Raw genomic sequence first — 17,395 nt, forward strand, 5'->3', positions numbered from 1 at the left:
TGTCAAATCAAATATTCAGGAAGCATAATAAAATAGCTTTGAAATTAGGAATATTCTGATGAATACTTAGCATTACTTCTGCCACATTTAGAGATACCCAGGCAACTAGTGATAAAAGGCTCCAAAATAAATCTAATATTATAATAAAGGTTGACAGAAAAACAAATTAAGAGGTGATGGCCTTCTCGGTTGACCTTCACTTTTATTTTGTGAAAATTGTATTACAAAAAGAAGGGTATTTACTCCATGAAGCATGCCAAACTCCAGTGAGTGCCATCATAAAATTTGTTCATCTGGCGAGTTTTACATGGATCATTTGTTTTGAGATGTAACTGCTAGGCCCCTTTTTTTTTTTCTTCCCTTTTTTATTGAAATCGAGTCTGTTATGACAGTCTGTTCTGTTAATACCTGAAGTACAGTATACTTGACACATGGTGGGCGGCAGGAGACGGAGCATACCACCCCCATGTGATGACCTTAGCAATCAGCAGCTCTAAAGTGGGTTTGCAGTTGTGCTTTTTAGAACAGCTATGATTGTCTTGGACAAAGAAGAAACTACATGATTTTTTGTAGTAAATTGTTTCACACCAACAAGTTTTTTTGTCTTATAGGCAAATTCTCACTTTAGCATTAGAATAAGTTAAATCCTCCCACCCCCGAATCAGAGAAAGACACAAACTCAGCAAATTCACAGTACACGATAGAAGCAGGCTGGAAATCTTTAGAGAGATGGCTATTTTCATCCCGGAATTACATTATTACAAACCAGCAGCAAGGTATTGTTTCCCTATTTGCATTTTAGGGCATGTTAAACAGCTAGGTTTTAAATAAGAATGTCCTAACCACATTTTTTCTTCTCCCAATAAAGATTTATATAAATTAAAATAAGATTAAGCATTTTCAGCTACTGGATGTTAGCATGATTTTTAATTGCATACAATTCCATCCATTTCAGTAAAAAAAGAAACACCACATTTTTCTAATGCTGTATGTTCTACCCGAGTATTATGACTCTTTTACTACCCAATTCACTCACCAGTGATTTCCTAGATGTAGTAAAATTTTGCAAGTTGTGCACGTTAAAATAAAATTTAAACTCAAAAACCGGGCTTTAAAAAAATGTCATAGTAAGTAAATAAAGACTGGTTATGTGGTACCTTTCACAGATAGAAATCAGATAACTGCTTGTGATTTTTATCAAACTGTATAAAATAAAAAAAATAAAAAGGAAAAATTAAAAGAAATATGAATAACACCTACTAAAATACAATATTTAAGAGATTTTCAATACGTTTGAACAACGTGGTGTGAATCAAAACATCCCTCAATTTAGGACCTTGTTTTACTAAAATGCATATAGGAGAGAACATCTTTAATTTGTGTTAAAATAAAAAGCCAGCATAAAGAGCTAAGCTGATGATGCCACTTGTAAATACAACCATCAATATCTAGTTACTGAATATGAGGCCAAACATTGGAACATTTGTTGTGGCTTTTGAATTTAGTTCTAGACTGGTGTACCTTTCTTCTATCTCAAACTGGACTTCTTATGCCTTTCAACAACTTTTCCTTAAAGGCCATATTTGTGAAGTGCCCACTTGCAAAAAAAAAGAAAAAAAAAAAAAAGGAAACCAGGACAAAGCAAAGAATGTTTGAGTCGGGACCAGATGTAGTCAAGATGCCTAATTAACATTTGAGTTGAAGGAAAAGATGGGACAGCACTGATGTCACGTCTCTGATTCTGCAACATGAGCATCTTTAGAAGCACATAGTTGCAATGCCTCAGCACTTTTGTTTGGTCACTTTGTATGAGCTAAGATATGCAACTATAACATAACATTTATGCTGCCGGAATCTCCTCAATGTATGTCTCATTAAAAAAATAAATAAATAAAAAAAATAAAATTTTTTTTTTTTTTTTTGCTAGAATGCATTAAGGCTGAGTGATTTGTCCTCAAGCTAAAGAGCAGCTTAGTAGTGACAGAAGGTTCTCTTGTAATTATTGGCTAAAAAAATCAAAATAAAGACGGCTATTGTGAAGGAGCACATTTTAATAGCGTATTGCATTTTCATTTCTCTTTTAAATTACATGTCGGTTACAGACAAGGTGACATCGTGTCACCTAGTCTCTTATATACTGAAAGAACATGCAAGTCACATTCATTGCCCCAAGGCATAAATGTAGGTGAATGATTGTCTCTTGTAGCCCTATGATTAACTGTTGAGTCTTGTGTTGTGTTTCTCCGCCTTTTTCTCGATGTGTGCTGGGATTGTCTGTGTGACCCTGAATAACAATAAGGGGGCGAATGAATTATTTATTTTATATTGTTCATTTCCCACTCTGATTGAACCAGCGACGTGCTATGGACTAGATCACATTAGGATGTGGTTTATCATTCTTGCAGTGAAAGATGGGGCTGCCTTCACGATCTCATTAGCCAAAGTAGTTTTCTGAGTAGTCTTCAGTTGACTTTAAACCTTTTGAGGTGACCGTTTTCATGTTTAAGGAGTGGGGACTGTGTGGTACATCTACAATAGGCATGAAGTCAAAGATCCTTTCTGTATTTACTCTAAAGTGCTTAAGCTCTGCAGTGACTCCAGAAGTACTGTTACAGCAGATTCTTTTTCATGTTTTACAAGTTACAAAACCATTTTTTTTCTGTATTTTTTTTAAGACGATACATGATAGTAACACAAAGTTTGGTGTAATTTGCAAAGTGGAACAAAAATGATAAACACTTCAAAACATTTTATATGAAAATGCAAACAGGATGCAATGCATTAGTATTTAGCTAAAAACCATTTGAGTGATGGAAATTAAGGGCATCTACGACTATAAATTTTCAACTTCAATTTTATTTATCTCTAAATTCTGACTGCGCCATTCTGTCAAATAAACATGCCATCAGTCAAATCACTCCATTGGGAAACTGGTTGAATGTTTATGGTTATTATGATGCTGCATTTAAGCTCCATCCAGCTTCCTGTCATCTCTGAACACCACCATGTTTCTCTGTGAAGATGCATAAGATGCAGTGCTAGTTTTTGCAACACATGGGATTGTTTATGTAAGCCAAACATTTCACCATGTCCTCATTTGACCAGAACACCTTCTTTCAGATGCTCACTGTGTCCCTTACACTGCTTCTGTTAAATGGTGGACACGAGTTTTTGTGGGTTTCGTTCAACCATAAAGGACAGATTTGGTGGGGTGCATGGTTAATAGCTTTCCTATTGACAAATTCTCCTACCTGAGCTGTTGATCGCCACAGTTCCTACAGAGTTACCATGGTTTCTGATTAATTCTTTCTCTGCTTGTTAGTTCAGGAGAAGGGGCATGTCATAGTGGATTTGTAGCTGCGTCACATCGTTTCCATTTCTGGGTAATGGATTAAACGGTGCTCAGTGAGATGTTCAAAGCTTGGGATATTGATTTGTAAGCTAACCCTGCTTCAAATGTCTCTATAACTTTATTTCTGACCTGTCTGTGGTCTGCCAAATGCTGTTTGTTCACCAAAGTCCTCTAGCAAACCTCTGAGTGCCTTCAATAAACAGCTGTTAGCAAATTGAGATTAATATATGTACTGGTGGACTATTTACTAATTAGGGAATTGTGGAGGCAAATTGTGGCAGAGGATTTTATTTAGCGGTCTCAAAGCAAAGGAAGACAAATACAGATGGTACACTTTTCAAATTTTTTACGCTGTGCATGCTTTTCATTTCACTTCAAAGTTAAATTCTACATAGTGTTGGTTTATTTTGCAAAATCGAAATAAAATACTGCACAATCAGGTTTGTTCTTGTAGCACTGCAAAACGTGAAAGACCTCAAGGGACATCAGTACTCCATATTTTATTTTGAAGGTTAGTTTACTTACCTTTCTGACTTTTTTAAAGTTGTGGTTTTTTTTCTCTTATAGGTCTGTTGTTGAAATATTCATTATGTTTAAATGAGTAAACAGAGAGTTTGGTAGGTCTTTGCTTTTTGTTTTTCAAAATGCTATCTCACAGTTTAGAGCATAATTTGTTCTTCCAAAAGCAATTTATATCATTTTCCAGGGCAGTTATAAAATTTCTATGACTATCACGTCTGTAAAGCGATTTCACAGTTCTTTGTCAATGTTCCTTTTTTCCATTTGATCCTTGCATCTTTAGTTTATTATTTATTAATGTAAATCCATGAAACAAAATCCATTTGTTTTGACAGATGCGTGTTCTAGGGCTGTGGCCAAAGCTCAGCTTGATTTTTTTCCGGACTGTCACGCAAAGACTTGTAGTTTTTCTGCTTTGTTGTCGAATAAATTTGTTCATTTGGCACACTAATAAATAATCTCTCTCCTCAAGGGGTTGCGATTGTTTAGCTTATTTGGTTTGGATATACGCGTTTGCCTGGTACAGCTTTTTGGCCTGGCTGTAACGTTAAGCTGTAGCTCTATTGCTGTTTAAAAATGTCTTGAAATTGAAAAATATGCTAAAACAACATTTATTTAATTTTTTTTTAAGGGAGGTATTCTGTTGCTCCAGGCTCAGTATTTGAGTTTGTGTTCCAGATGACATGTTTTCACTAGAAGCATTACTTGTGGGAGATTTAGGCAACCCAATCAGAAATCCTAAGAGATTTGACAAGTCTTACCCTTCATGCAATAGCTGTTAATTATGTGTTTAATCGTTTAGGGTGTCTTTAATTTCAATCTTAATAACTCACCCTTTTCCCTCCAGCATTTAATAAATGCAGCGGATTAGCAGTCATGTCTAAATGTATATCTCTAAAAGGTAACACCAGTGTCATTTCTTGGAGGGAGGGGGTTAGAGAGTTTGAAATGGATGCTTGGCAGAGATTTCTCATCAGCTTAAAATAAATCCAGAAATCCTTTGTACAAGGTGAAAGAGTAAAAAGTAGGAGCTTATTTATTTACAGTTGCTGTAACAGCCCCGAGTGATCCGATTTAATCCTTTCAGGTAGCTAATAAGCTTTTATCACAGAGGAGGTGTGTTCTTTTCTTTGTGAGAGAGGGAGTCATTATCAAACTGCTTATTCTTAATGCCAACTGGGCTGTGTTTGTTCAACTGTTAAGCATCAATTCACGAGGTCCTGACTGCTCTGAAAGCTCTTTATGGGCCACTGAGGCACAAATAATGTTGGGCGGGACAATCAATTTTTCTTGACAAAAATAAACTGTGAAAAAATTGTTTTAGTGCAGCCAGCATTATGCTTTTACAGAAAAAGTTGTCATGCATTTTAATTTTTACATAGTCACGCTACAACTATGAACTTCTAGAATAGATAAAAACAAAGCAACTTAGAATTGTAAAGTAGAAGGAAAGAGAGTTTTCTATCTTCATGAATAAATATCTGAAGAACACTTATCTGGAAATCAGAAAAGTGTCATAATTTTTTGTGACAAAGGAACCAAGTGCATGGAGATTTGCTGAGCAGAAAACTTTAGTAGGAAAATCAATGACAAATACAATGAAAGCAGCAGAGAACAATGAAGGAGAGCTATTTATATTGAGGAAAGAGTGACGTGGGAACCAGAGGGACTAATCAGGAGGGAACAGTGCACAGCTGAGGGAGAACGCAGGCAGAGGAAATGAGGAGATGAATAACAGCTGTGCAGGGAAGGAAGCTGGGGGAAGGTGACTGATAGAACAGAGGCAATGGAGGTAAAGAAGTATTAATAAAAAATTAAACTAACTTGAACACTGAGCAGAAAGAAATACTGATCAAGTATCAAGCACAAACGATCAGCATAAATTAACTACTACAAGAAAAAAACGACAATGGCTGAACCTAAGTAAATAAAACAAGAAAGGATCCAAGCAGAAACTTGTATGAAAACTAAAGTTCAATAATTTTAGTTACAAAACTTTTTGAAAACCATTTATTTTTCCTTGCACGTCACAATTACCCAGTCCTTTTTGATCGATCACATGCAATCCTAGGAAAACGGATTCAAGCTTTGGCTTGAAACGTGACAAAATGTGGAGACTTTAAAATGCGTATTAGTACTTTTACCAGGCCCTTTGCCGCCCTTACGACGCAAAGTGAAAATTAAATTTTCCAGTCCTTCAGAGAACCTAAAGAAATTCCCCTGCAGTCCCGTTTAGATCCAGCAGCGCCTCATTGTTTCAAGCTTTGATAGTGTTGAATGGTAGCAAAACGTTTTATCCACACAGGTGTTTGCAGCAGCAATCAGTAGTTAACAGTTCACACAGCCCTGCTCAGGCAGCTGGCATTACCTCTGAGGACTGCTTCAATCACACAAGGTTTTCATGTGTCAAAGAATTTGAATAGTGACCTTTGCGACTCACGATTACGCCGGAGATGTGTTCTGCAGGTTGCAACGCTAATCTTGGCTGGAGTCTAAACAGGGAATTTATTAGCACTGCTGCGTACATGCATAACAAACTCCCGTCTCAGCCACATTTTCAAAGCTTTTGAGTATTCTGGAGGTGTCGGCAAGGATATTTGGAGGTGAGTTTAATTAGAGCGCAACTCCCCTCTGCAGTGCTGGCAAAAGAATGCATAATAGCTTGAAGACACAAGAAAGCTGCTTTATAAGCTTGTCATGGTTCTGATTTCTTTACTCTAAGTCTTCATTCTAGTTTGTCTGCAGCAAATCAGTGCTTTCATTTACAAGTGAAACAATTGTCTTACAGAAAGTAATTTTGTCTCCGCATCATGAAGGCGGGTGTTGAAACTAAATAAATTTATTCGGGGTGGAGAAGTATTCTGGCAGAAATTTAATACTTATTTTACCATAAAATTTTGATGCAGTGCCGTGTACAAGCAAACCCTGGGAGCTCAAAGTGTTTGTTACGAAAAGTTATGTTTTTCAGACTCTCCTGTGATTGCATCAAAATGGGATTGTTACTTTGCCAGAGTATTTATTTGTCTTTTTTTCTTGTGGATAACGACACAGGGAACCTAATGATTGATCCCAGCAGATCTGAGTCAAGTGTTGTCTCCTAAAACATCGCACAGAGGAATATAAGCAATAAACTTATTTGCTTTAAACAAAAAGAGAATTATAGGTGAAACGATAATCTGTTTTTGTGTTGAATGTGGTCAGGTAGGTTAGATTGTTTTTGTGATGAGAGTCGGGTTTTTGACTGTCAACTGAGAAACGAGTGTCTTTGTGTTTCCTACAAGCAAGGACCTTTTCTATGGTCAATTCACACTTTCACCAATTCATACCCCCACTGCACACACACGCATACTGCCTTTTCATCTCTTGCTACATTTTGTACCAGCAAACTCTGTCATACCTGTATACATTTTAAGGCATTGCATAATAGTTTACAGGTCTTTGTATTATGAACTGTGGAGACAAAGCAAGATGTCTACAGCTTGATAGAATTGCTCAAATCTTAAATCAAATTTATTTTACACTATTATGTTTTTTGAAGACATTGTCTCACACCATGACTCCATTTGTATGGGACTTGATCCCAGCACAAGTACATGATTGTGTTTTTTAATACCCCTTCTGGTAAAACCATATTTCGATGCAGCAGGGTATGAGAAAAATACACAAAAATACTTTTAAATATCACTTGTCAAAGTCGGTATGAAATGTCCCCCCTGATGAGCATGAAGTGATGAATTGTAGGTACAAAAAACTCCTGTGAGAGACGCCTTTAAATCGACAGAGGTGTAAATTTGACACATGGGAAATTACCGGCTGTATGCTGCTCAAGTAAGGGTGATAACTGTACTTTCTAGGGCTGCTCAATAATTGGAAAACTTGAAATTGGGTTGATATTATTGACTATTTTGATGACGATATTCAAAAATATCAATGTGACACACTTATAACCCAGTTTTTATTTTATTTCTTTATTTTTTTAACATGTCTCCAGCAATTCTCTTAAGCTTTGGATTCAGTGACCCTAAGATCTATTTCAGGTGTGAACATAAAAGTTTAGTAAAGTCTATCTATTGAGCCTGAATATTAATGATACTTGAAATGTTATAACCAACCAAATATTGAAATAGCAAGGAGATTTTGATTTAATATATTGTTCAGCTATAGCCTTTTGGCAATGCAGATCTTGTATCTGAATCTTGCAGTGAGAAAAAAGATTTCAGGGCACATTTCTGATATTTATTTATTTTCTTGTTTCTTTATGATTATGATAAAATTATGATAATTATAATGAATCAAGGTGCTCTTAATGAGGAATACGTTTCTGTCAAGGACACTAGCTCTGCTTCCTTAACTGTTTTTAGAATATTAAAAATGCCAACAGGCAGTGGAGGTAAATATAAAATTATTAAAGGCAAGTTTTTAAAACTATGCTGCTGTGAAAATGGTAAATTATGTAAATATGTTGACCTTCCTTCAGTTTAATATATTAGACCCAACATACACTGTATTTATTAATTATCTTCTAAGAAGGACTTCTTCCCCAATTTGTACCATCGTTTCATATCCCTGATGTTGCAGATTTAACCAGACACAGTTTTATTTTGTCCTTTTGTAGGTTGAGATTCGAATTCATAATCTTCATTTATATAAGGAAAAATCCTGATTGTCATCTATTTTGACCATCCTTTGACTATTTGTTTTTATTTCTATTTCCTTGATACCATATTTTTGCCATCTTCTATTGATTTAGTATTTAAAGTTTGTTTGAATCGTTTATGATTCTCTCTTCATCTCAGCATTTTCCGTCAGTGTTTCAGATCAATTAGTTTCACTTGTTCTTACTTCAGTCATCATTCTTCTGAGTATATAGCTCTAGGAGTCTGTTAGTCACAGTCAGGTTTCCCTGTTTACTTTCTTCCTCTACTGTGATTAACTTTGGTTTCTTGGCTTAATAAAAGGTCAGAGTTTGTTCCTGGACGTGTCACTTGAACACGATGCTGATGAGCTGCGAGGAAAATCATGATATATGTCCTCTTTATATAAGCGACTCTAAAGGAGCACAAAAATAATCCCTATATAAACTAAAAGGAGCTCTACTCTACATTGATTGGTATGTTTGGTAAAGATGTTTACTTATTGCTTTATTTTGCTAACTGTTGAGATTTACCTTCCTTATAATATTCCCAATCAAGGAGAGAAGATAATCCTTGTTTTTCATTCCTAGTTGTTTTGGAATTTATTTCTAAGATATGGACAGGTTTAGTTACATCACTATGTTTTGTGGCCTGATTTATGTCTGAAGATCAGTTCTTTTTCCAATTATCACGATAAACAAGATAATATGTCACAATATATGCAGATTTCAGAGATGCAGGCACAGTTTACAAGTTTAAAAGTTAAACTACATTATAGGTTTTTTTTGGCATGTAGGTGGCAACAACCAGCTCCTACAGTATAAGACAGCAAGGGGGGAGGAGGGATGGACAATCAACACCCAAAATCTCTCCCGTAAAGCACTTTGATTGCTCAAAGTAGTCACTGAGTTTTGTCCTTTTTTTTTTTGTCTTTTCTGTTGATTCTGTGAACAATCAAGAACAGAAGAACGACCTCTCCACATTTGTCCGTCGGCATGGCGTTCTGGTATAAATCACACAACCATCTGTGATGGCTGATCATGGAAGCTGTCAGCCAGAGAACTTTTTTCAGGCTGTCCAGGTTCATCGCCAACTGCTTCCAGAAAAGATTGATGTCAGTGTTGCACTGAGGGATTGCTCTCTGGTGCAGTCATTTGGCACAGAGACTGAGGATCACCCATGGCAGCATAATGGTGACATGACTCATCACCAGGAAATTATACAGGGAAGAGATAAATGGAAAACATAAGGCTCATCTTCAATTGATCCTGTTTACTGGAGTTTTGTGATGAGCATCAAACGAGAATAAATTGGAGCCCATGCTTTTTAAATACAGCCTTTTGTTAAATGGCAGATTTGTTTCATGTTTGAGAATGCACCACATTCCAGTAGTTCAATGAACTAATGGGGGAGGAGGGGACATTCTTTGTGCGTCCAATATTGGACTGCAGTAATTCCAAGTTGAAAGATAACCAGAGTTTTAGCAGAAATGTGTCCATTAAAATGAAATAACGTGCAGTTTTCTTTGACGTCAGGCAAGTTTATCACACTGTGGAACTGAGTCGTCAAAAAGAAATTTCAAATGCTGAAGTAATTTCTGTTTATGGCATCCATTATATAGTATTGGAAAGGAAAGCTATGTGATTCTTTTTAACATTTTTTTTTTTTCGCAGAAGAGGAAAAAAGTTGTCATTTTGTTCGAGTTACAAGATGACTTAGACTTGACTTTTTTATGTTTCATTTTTGTCATACATCATGCACCATTTTCATCCTCTTACTGTTTCAAAGACTTCATAAAAAATAGGTTGTGCCCTTTGATTTATTTTTTTCTGTTTTATGCAAAGACAAGCTGTCCCTCCAGTCTTTTTTTTTTTATACGAGTGAATGATTAGCTCTTTAAACAAATCCCTCTACCTGTTCCTATCAAGGAGGATTGAAGGTCATCCATCTGTCTGGCTCTATTTTTCCTGCACTTTGTTGTCGAGTTGCTTTTCCAATATGTGAGGAGAGTCTTTCCGTTCAATACGCCGCCTGCCTCGGCAGTATTGCTCGGCACAGTGATAAATCACAACACAGAGAAACAGAACTTTATTTGCATTCAGCTTCCATCCACTTTTGAAGCTGGAGATTTGGAATTGAATTTTTTTCCCCCTCGCAGCTCTCTTTTTCTCCAGTAAGAGGCTACGATCTGAAAGCTTTCAGCTCTATAACTTTTTTATTTTTTTATTTTGTACAATGAAACCTAATTTATACTGACTATTTTAAAATACAGCAAATATTTGCATATGTCCCAGACACAGCCGTTTTTGTGGGGAAAACCACAGCGGTAAAATCAGTTTTAGTGCCGTAGTAACGATGTTAGCAAATGTACAGGTATTTATATAAGTCATTGCAATTTTAATTAGAGGATAGAGAGGCTGAGGTAGGCGCAGGTAATGAATCCAATCCTTAGACTTTGGAAGATGCACTGCAGGTTATGTGGCAGAGTGTTGACTGGCTTCCACCAGGCTTTGCAGTCTGCAAAGGGGGGAATCTATCATGTCAAAGAGGCCATAGCCTCCAGCACACTCCAGATTGCTCCCTCTGCATACATACGCTCACACATCAGCACATTCACACAACCGTGCCTGCTCAAGGGCTGGCCCCTTCCACTTGACCGCTCTCGGTGGCAGAGAGAGGGTATATACTCCCTGTGACAGTGGCACTCTGTCGTCCTCCTGGAGATGAAGCCCAGCCTCTCCGTCCTGCCTCGGCGCAGAGGGCTGGTTCCCGCGCCGAGCCCCGCGCGCTGTGACCTTCGTGTCCTACAAGCAAAGGTGGGAAGCAGACAGAGCCTGGAACGACACTACCTATCAGGTTTAATGCCAGACGATGTTTCATCTGTTTGTCCGCACCGAGCGAATTAGAGATAATTTTGTATTCATCTGTGAGTCAAATGAGTCAACAGTGTCTGCAGTTTAGAGCCAGACTAATCTGCTTTGCTCGCTGCTGTTTGAAAATTACTGACAGAGTGCTGATAAAGCCAAAACGAATTCAAAGCTCAGGCCACTGTTTCATTGAAAGATCCCAAAAGATAGCTCCCCTCGGATTTCATTTTAGTGGGATGGAAGCACAGGGAGCCATGGTAATCTCTTTTTTTTTTTTTCTTCTATTTTTTTGGCCCCAAGTCATTTTTGCTTTAATTTTTAACAACAAAAACAGATTAATCTTAATAATTAGTAAGCCAACACAGGCTAAACAGCATGTACATAAACTCATGCAGTGACTGCTGATTTTTCTGTGTGCATAAAAATGTTTGGGATTTATAAAGGCTTTAATTGTAGTTAATGGAAAGTAGTCGCCTCAGGGCATCGTCATCCCTGTCCCAGTTTGTACCACCAAAAATACATTTAGAATGGTTTCCATTTTGTCCCTTCCAGCTTGCACTTTATACTCATAAAAAAACAAGAAACATTAAAGCTGCAATTGGTAACTTTTGGAAACATAAAAAACTGAGTAGAATAAGATAATCTGTTTAAAAAAAAAAAAAAAAAAAAAAAGTCATGCTCCTCTGACTCCTCCCAGTGGTCCTACTGCCATGGTCAGAAATGCATCACTCCCAGTCAGGAACAACCAATCAGCAACAGGGGATCTGTAAGTTGTCCTTGTTCAATGTAAAGTCCACAGGTTTCTCATACCGTCCTTCTGCAGCTTTAACTCCTCACAGTTAAATAGTTTTATGAATTATATAAATAGTCAAATAAAGCACAGTCTCTGTCTCCGTTTAGCTATAAAGTGGACCTGTCCCTTTTCCAGGTTCAATATTCCTTTATCCACGTATCCATGTTATTTCTTTTCTGTAGAACTTCAAATTGTTTGTGGAATATCTCCCTCTAGGCAGATATTTTTCTGAGCATATCTAAAATATTCAAAAGAAAATGAAGTTTGGGAAGCAGTGCTACTAGACATGCATTTGCAAAACACCCAATCCAGGAGCATAATTCATTTTCCTTGACACTCCCTGGTTATGCTCACAAGAGAAGAGATAAAGAGAACAGTGAGCCAAGCTATATTCCCCTGTCCACATTAATGCCTTTTTAAGTACATTTGATGTTTGATCTATCAAAACGGGCAGTTACAGGTGCTTGGTGATTCTGATAAAATGTACCCCAGTAGACCAACAGCAGGCAATAGGAGATATTTGGTGGTAAAACCACCAAATATGCACTGTTGACAGGAAATGTTGAAAAGACCAAAACCGCAAAGACACAAAATGGTGAAATGCCAAATTGACCAGCACCCAAAATAGCAATCGGAAGTTGTTTCCAAACACAAGCATTAGGAACAGTGATTTCAGTCAGTTCACTTCTTTGCCAACTGCTCCCCTGCTTTTGTACGTATGAATAGTTGTTTTGTCCCTCTCTACTGCAAACACATATTTAATACCCATGTACAAAACAATTTCTATCTTTTGGTAGTCAGGAATTTTTATGAATGATTCAAATGACTAAAATAGTGGGTGGGTGTGGAACAACCAAAGCTTCAAACGTACACAATCACAGAGAGATGAGATGATCAGCACTTTCATCATATTCAAATACTATTGTGGTTGGTAATGTGGAGATTCTAACATGAAATTTGTTATATAAGACACACTTTCTTGTAAAATGTTATGCAAAAGGAAACAAGAAAAATATCAGGGTCTCTACATTTGTCCTTGTTTTGGCAGGTTAATGAATACCAATGGGACAATAACAATAGACTTCTAAATGGAAAATTTCTAGTTTCCTTTATCAGAAAATGGCTTTGAACCCAAAAGACAGTGAGACCATCCAAATGGTTTAAAGCTCATTTGTTTTTTTTTAATATTTGGAACAACTGTTAATTTCTTGCAACACAGCGGTGAATTGGATAATGTTTTATTGAGTTCTACTGTTATCTATTTCTTTCATTATTTTCACAGTTTTTTTTTTATTTTTTTAATCAAACTCGTCTATCTTTAAGAAATTAATCTTAAAATTAATATCGGGTGTTACTGATTTCAACCCACAACTCTCGGGGTCCCTGGACATTTTCTTACACGGATCTAACTGTGAAGAATTCAAATGCATGTTGTGAAGTTTCTAGTTCTTTCACTTAAGAAATGCAGCTATGTGCATCTCATTCTCAGCAGTTATGTTGGAATTTTTTGATCTGTGATGTTGAATGTGGATATGGTTCATTGCAGAAATAACATCGAAACAAGCAAACCAGTTGCATTGCATCACATGCCATTTAAAAAAAGATCCAGAAAGGGCTGGAGCAAAGGCAAGGATGTCCCACCAGTAGCAGTATGCAAGCTACCATCTGACTCAGAGACAGAACCGTAACCCATGTCAGACGTAGTGAAGAGGCAGAAGACGGGGATAAGTCTCCCGCCAGGTCAAGCACCTCAAGCATGTCTCCAAGAGTGAATTTTCATCAGCACAGAGTATTTTTTTTTTGTTTTTTCATCGCTAAAGTAATATTTTGCAATGTCGCTGCTGGACAGCTTACTTTATTATGGTAGTATATGTGAGATATGCCTGGGTTCAAAGTTGCTGCATTAGTGTTAGAAAACTTGCCCACAGACCAATAACTGATAGTAAAATAGTCATTAAATGATAAATCAAGATTTTTTAGCCACTTTTCAATTGTTCTATTCTTATAGTTAACTATTATGCCAATATCTGAATTTTCAGATTTTTCTGAGTCTTGTTTACAGATTAAAAGTGTCTTTTTAAAATACCAGCCTTTAAACAGTAATTAAACATTCTTTTTATTTCTATTTTTCAAAAAATAGTTCATAGCATATTACACAGTTTATTTGTCTGATGCAGTATTCTAATTTTAAATATCACGTTTTCATTGACCATAACTGGACAGTCATCATAATTAATAGAAATATCTCTGTGTAGTTAATTTATGCAGTGTGTTTCACCTATGATCCAGTTCCTAAAATAAACGGGCTTTTCAGTAATATTCCACTTTATTGAATGGGTCTGTAGATCCAGTAAAAGAAATGCTGAGAATCTGATACAAATATTGACTTAACAATAAATTCCAACAGAGTATATTGGCAGAACGCACTGTTTGGTATAATTAACTCTTTAAAGAGTTTTTAAAATGGCTTTCTGCTGTTTCTCTCCAGCAGCAGTGGCTAGACGGTTTTTGCAGAAGACACAAGTCACTTATGTCATTAAAATCACCACTCTCACACTTGTTGTTTTATGCACTGCTGACCCTAGCGTCATTAAATACATTAAGCCTGGCATGATTAGATCTTGAATGAATGCATTATGCGAACAATTGATTTGTTCTTTTGAATAATCATTCTAGCCCTTCTTAAATTTAGTCAATACAGTGGGAGGTAATGAGTGGCTGTTGGAAATGCATTGGAGGTCCTTCGACACCTCACTGAGTCCCAGATTGCTTCAGGCGCTGACATCCATTCTTGCTTAACCTAATGAAGCATCGTACGCTCCTGTGGCAGACTACTTAATCTCCCAACCATGGCTGCGCTGTTTGAGAAAAAAAAAATTCTATGTTGAAAAGTTGGAGGTCAGAGCACAGCTCCCCATCTGAACACACCGGTTCACACGAGGTGCCATCTGTTGACACGTTTCACACCATTCGGTCTTATGTTAGAACCACAGGTCATTAATCAAGGGCTCTACTCCTTTTATTAATTAATTTATATTTAGTAAATATCAAACTTGTTAGTTTTTATGCTGCACAGATTTTTAAATTGAACAATCACAGCATGAAACATAGCACATTATTTTCCAAATAATTATACTGCATGTACCTTTTATTTAATTTCAAGTTTCCCCAATTCAAAAATGTCTCTATTCTGCAGGAGGAGACGCTTTATACATATTTTATTAGGTTGTCAGAGGCAACTGGGCACCCTCTTGTGCTGAGAAGCATGCATGCCACACAGACTGTAGCTAGCTGGTGTAATTTTCACAATACCCAATCAGTAGGTGCATCTGGACCATCTACGGGTGAAATGTGCAGCTTGTCCATGTGTCAAATTCAAAAGTTTAGGTTGTTTTCATTCTTACCCTGAAGGATTGCCTCATGGACGTAAACAGCAACCTACAAAAAAACAGACATTTTGTCATGCATAAACTATTTTGTTCAGCTTATGGAAATAAGGGAAGAAAATGGTGTAAGGTTGCCACTTGCACTTTACAGCAAGCAGGTGCCATCTTCAAATAGTTTTTTATGTGCTGCCTTGTCTGTTTCTATGCCTGCTTTGTTTTTCCCTGTATTTAAATTGTCCTTATTTGTTGTTTTTGATTTCAAATGGCTTCATTTTCTTCCTTTCCGTATCACTGGACAGTTTAAAGAAGTCCATAAATTACACTGAAAAAAAAAAAACAACAAAACATTTCTCTCATTATGATTATGGCAGTTTAAGATTGATGATAAAATATATATTTTTTCTATTCTTCTAAGATACTTCTAATTAAAAAAAGAACAACAAAAAATACACACACAAAAAAAACTTCAAACATTGTATAGCTCAGAGATTTGATTAATGGTTACACTGCAAGTGAAAGGGACTTTTGTCCCTAACTGCAGTTGCATTTTGGATGCAATAACTTCAAAGTCTGGGCAAATAGGCATCAAAGCATAAACATGACAAGCTCTGCATTTCTAAAACAACTAACACTGTCACAGACGAACACGAACAGGCTTTTCTTTAATTGTGAAGTCACTGAGTGCTTCACCAGATTTCATCACACCGCCATGTTTATGTTGGCATGTTGAGAGGTGAAACATTGTTATAGAAATGCATTACCACCCCTCATCAAACTGAGACCAGTCACAGGCAGGATTATGTAAATGAGCCCTGATATGAGAATCAGTATGCCCAGGACAGAGCCAGCAGTGCCAAGATGAGCTGGCTGCGAAGCTTTTACTCTGAGCCAAGAGTCCCTGGCTCCAGCAGTGGAGAACATGTGTTGGTCTTGATGTTACAGTTACTTTGCATTTTTGCTCCTGACAGTCTTCATCACCCTTTTGGAAATCATAGAGGTAATTGGGAACATGTCAGCAGTTTAACTCTTCTTGGACAAAGCTTTGTCCCCTCCTTTACTGCTTTACAAATCCGGTGCAATGGACCATCTTTTCTTTTTTTTTTTTCTTTTTTTTTTTTTTTTGAACCATCGCAATGCAAATCAATAAAGTGGAGTCCATCTGTGAACTTTTCTGTCCTTTTAGCACCTCAAATTGGCTGGTTACATTGGCACAAATACATAGGATTTATAAAAGGCTGGATAACATGCAGTTGTTAGCAGCGAATTTCAGGAGAAACTGTTTCTGTTGCTAGAACCGCTACAATCAGTCCGCATTGCATTTTGTTACCTAAAGCAACTGGAATCTTGAAAATAAAAATGTATGCTAAAAAAAAAATCAGCTAAGGAATACTGTAGATAAATAAATGGAGACTGAGACATGAGAATATTAGAGAGTCAAAACAGTCTAATTCAGCATTTTACAATAACATTAAGTATTCTCTGCAGAGTGAGACTAATCCTGTCAGCTCAGGGCGAGAGCAGTACCTGCACATTAAGGCCAAGTGCTGCTCATTTCCCCACACAATAAAAGACAGACATCTTCCCATGTGAACACCATCAGGCACATTTTTAATATTCTCGCCATGAGGAGGTGCCTTCATAAGGAGCATCAGCATCTCTGAGCGTGTGGCTGTCCTGGGGAGTGAAGCTCCACAGAGCTGAAGATAATGGCCATATTGCCCGCAGCTCTTCAAGAGAAGGCATGAGTGTTGCCCGAGGCCACTGTCAGGAGAGGAGGGCAGTGTGCAAAATTTGTCACGGCTCTTGTTTAAGAGCCGCTTTGAGATCCATATCCTACTTTCCAA

The 17,395-nt window shown here is 37.0% G+C and overlaps 1 protein-coding gene across 3 annotated transcripts in view; it reads left to right on the forward strand.

Annotated features, from left to right (window-relative positions):
• cadm2b (cell adhesion molecule 2b) overlaps positions 1–17,395 on the forward strand; it is a 151,480-nt gene that overhangs the window by 59,373 nt on the left and 74,712 nt on the right. The window lies entirely within an intron of this gene.

This window comes from Poecilia mexicana, unplaced genomic scaffold (genome assembly GCF_051168715.1).
Source record: "Poecilia mexicana isolate PSO_F unplaced genomic scaffold, ASM5116871v1 scaffold_13, whole genome shotgun sequence".
NCBI lineage: Eukaryota > Metazoa > Chordata > Actinopteri > Cyprinodontiformes > Poeciliidae > Poecilia > Poecilia mexicana.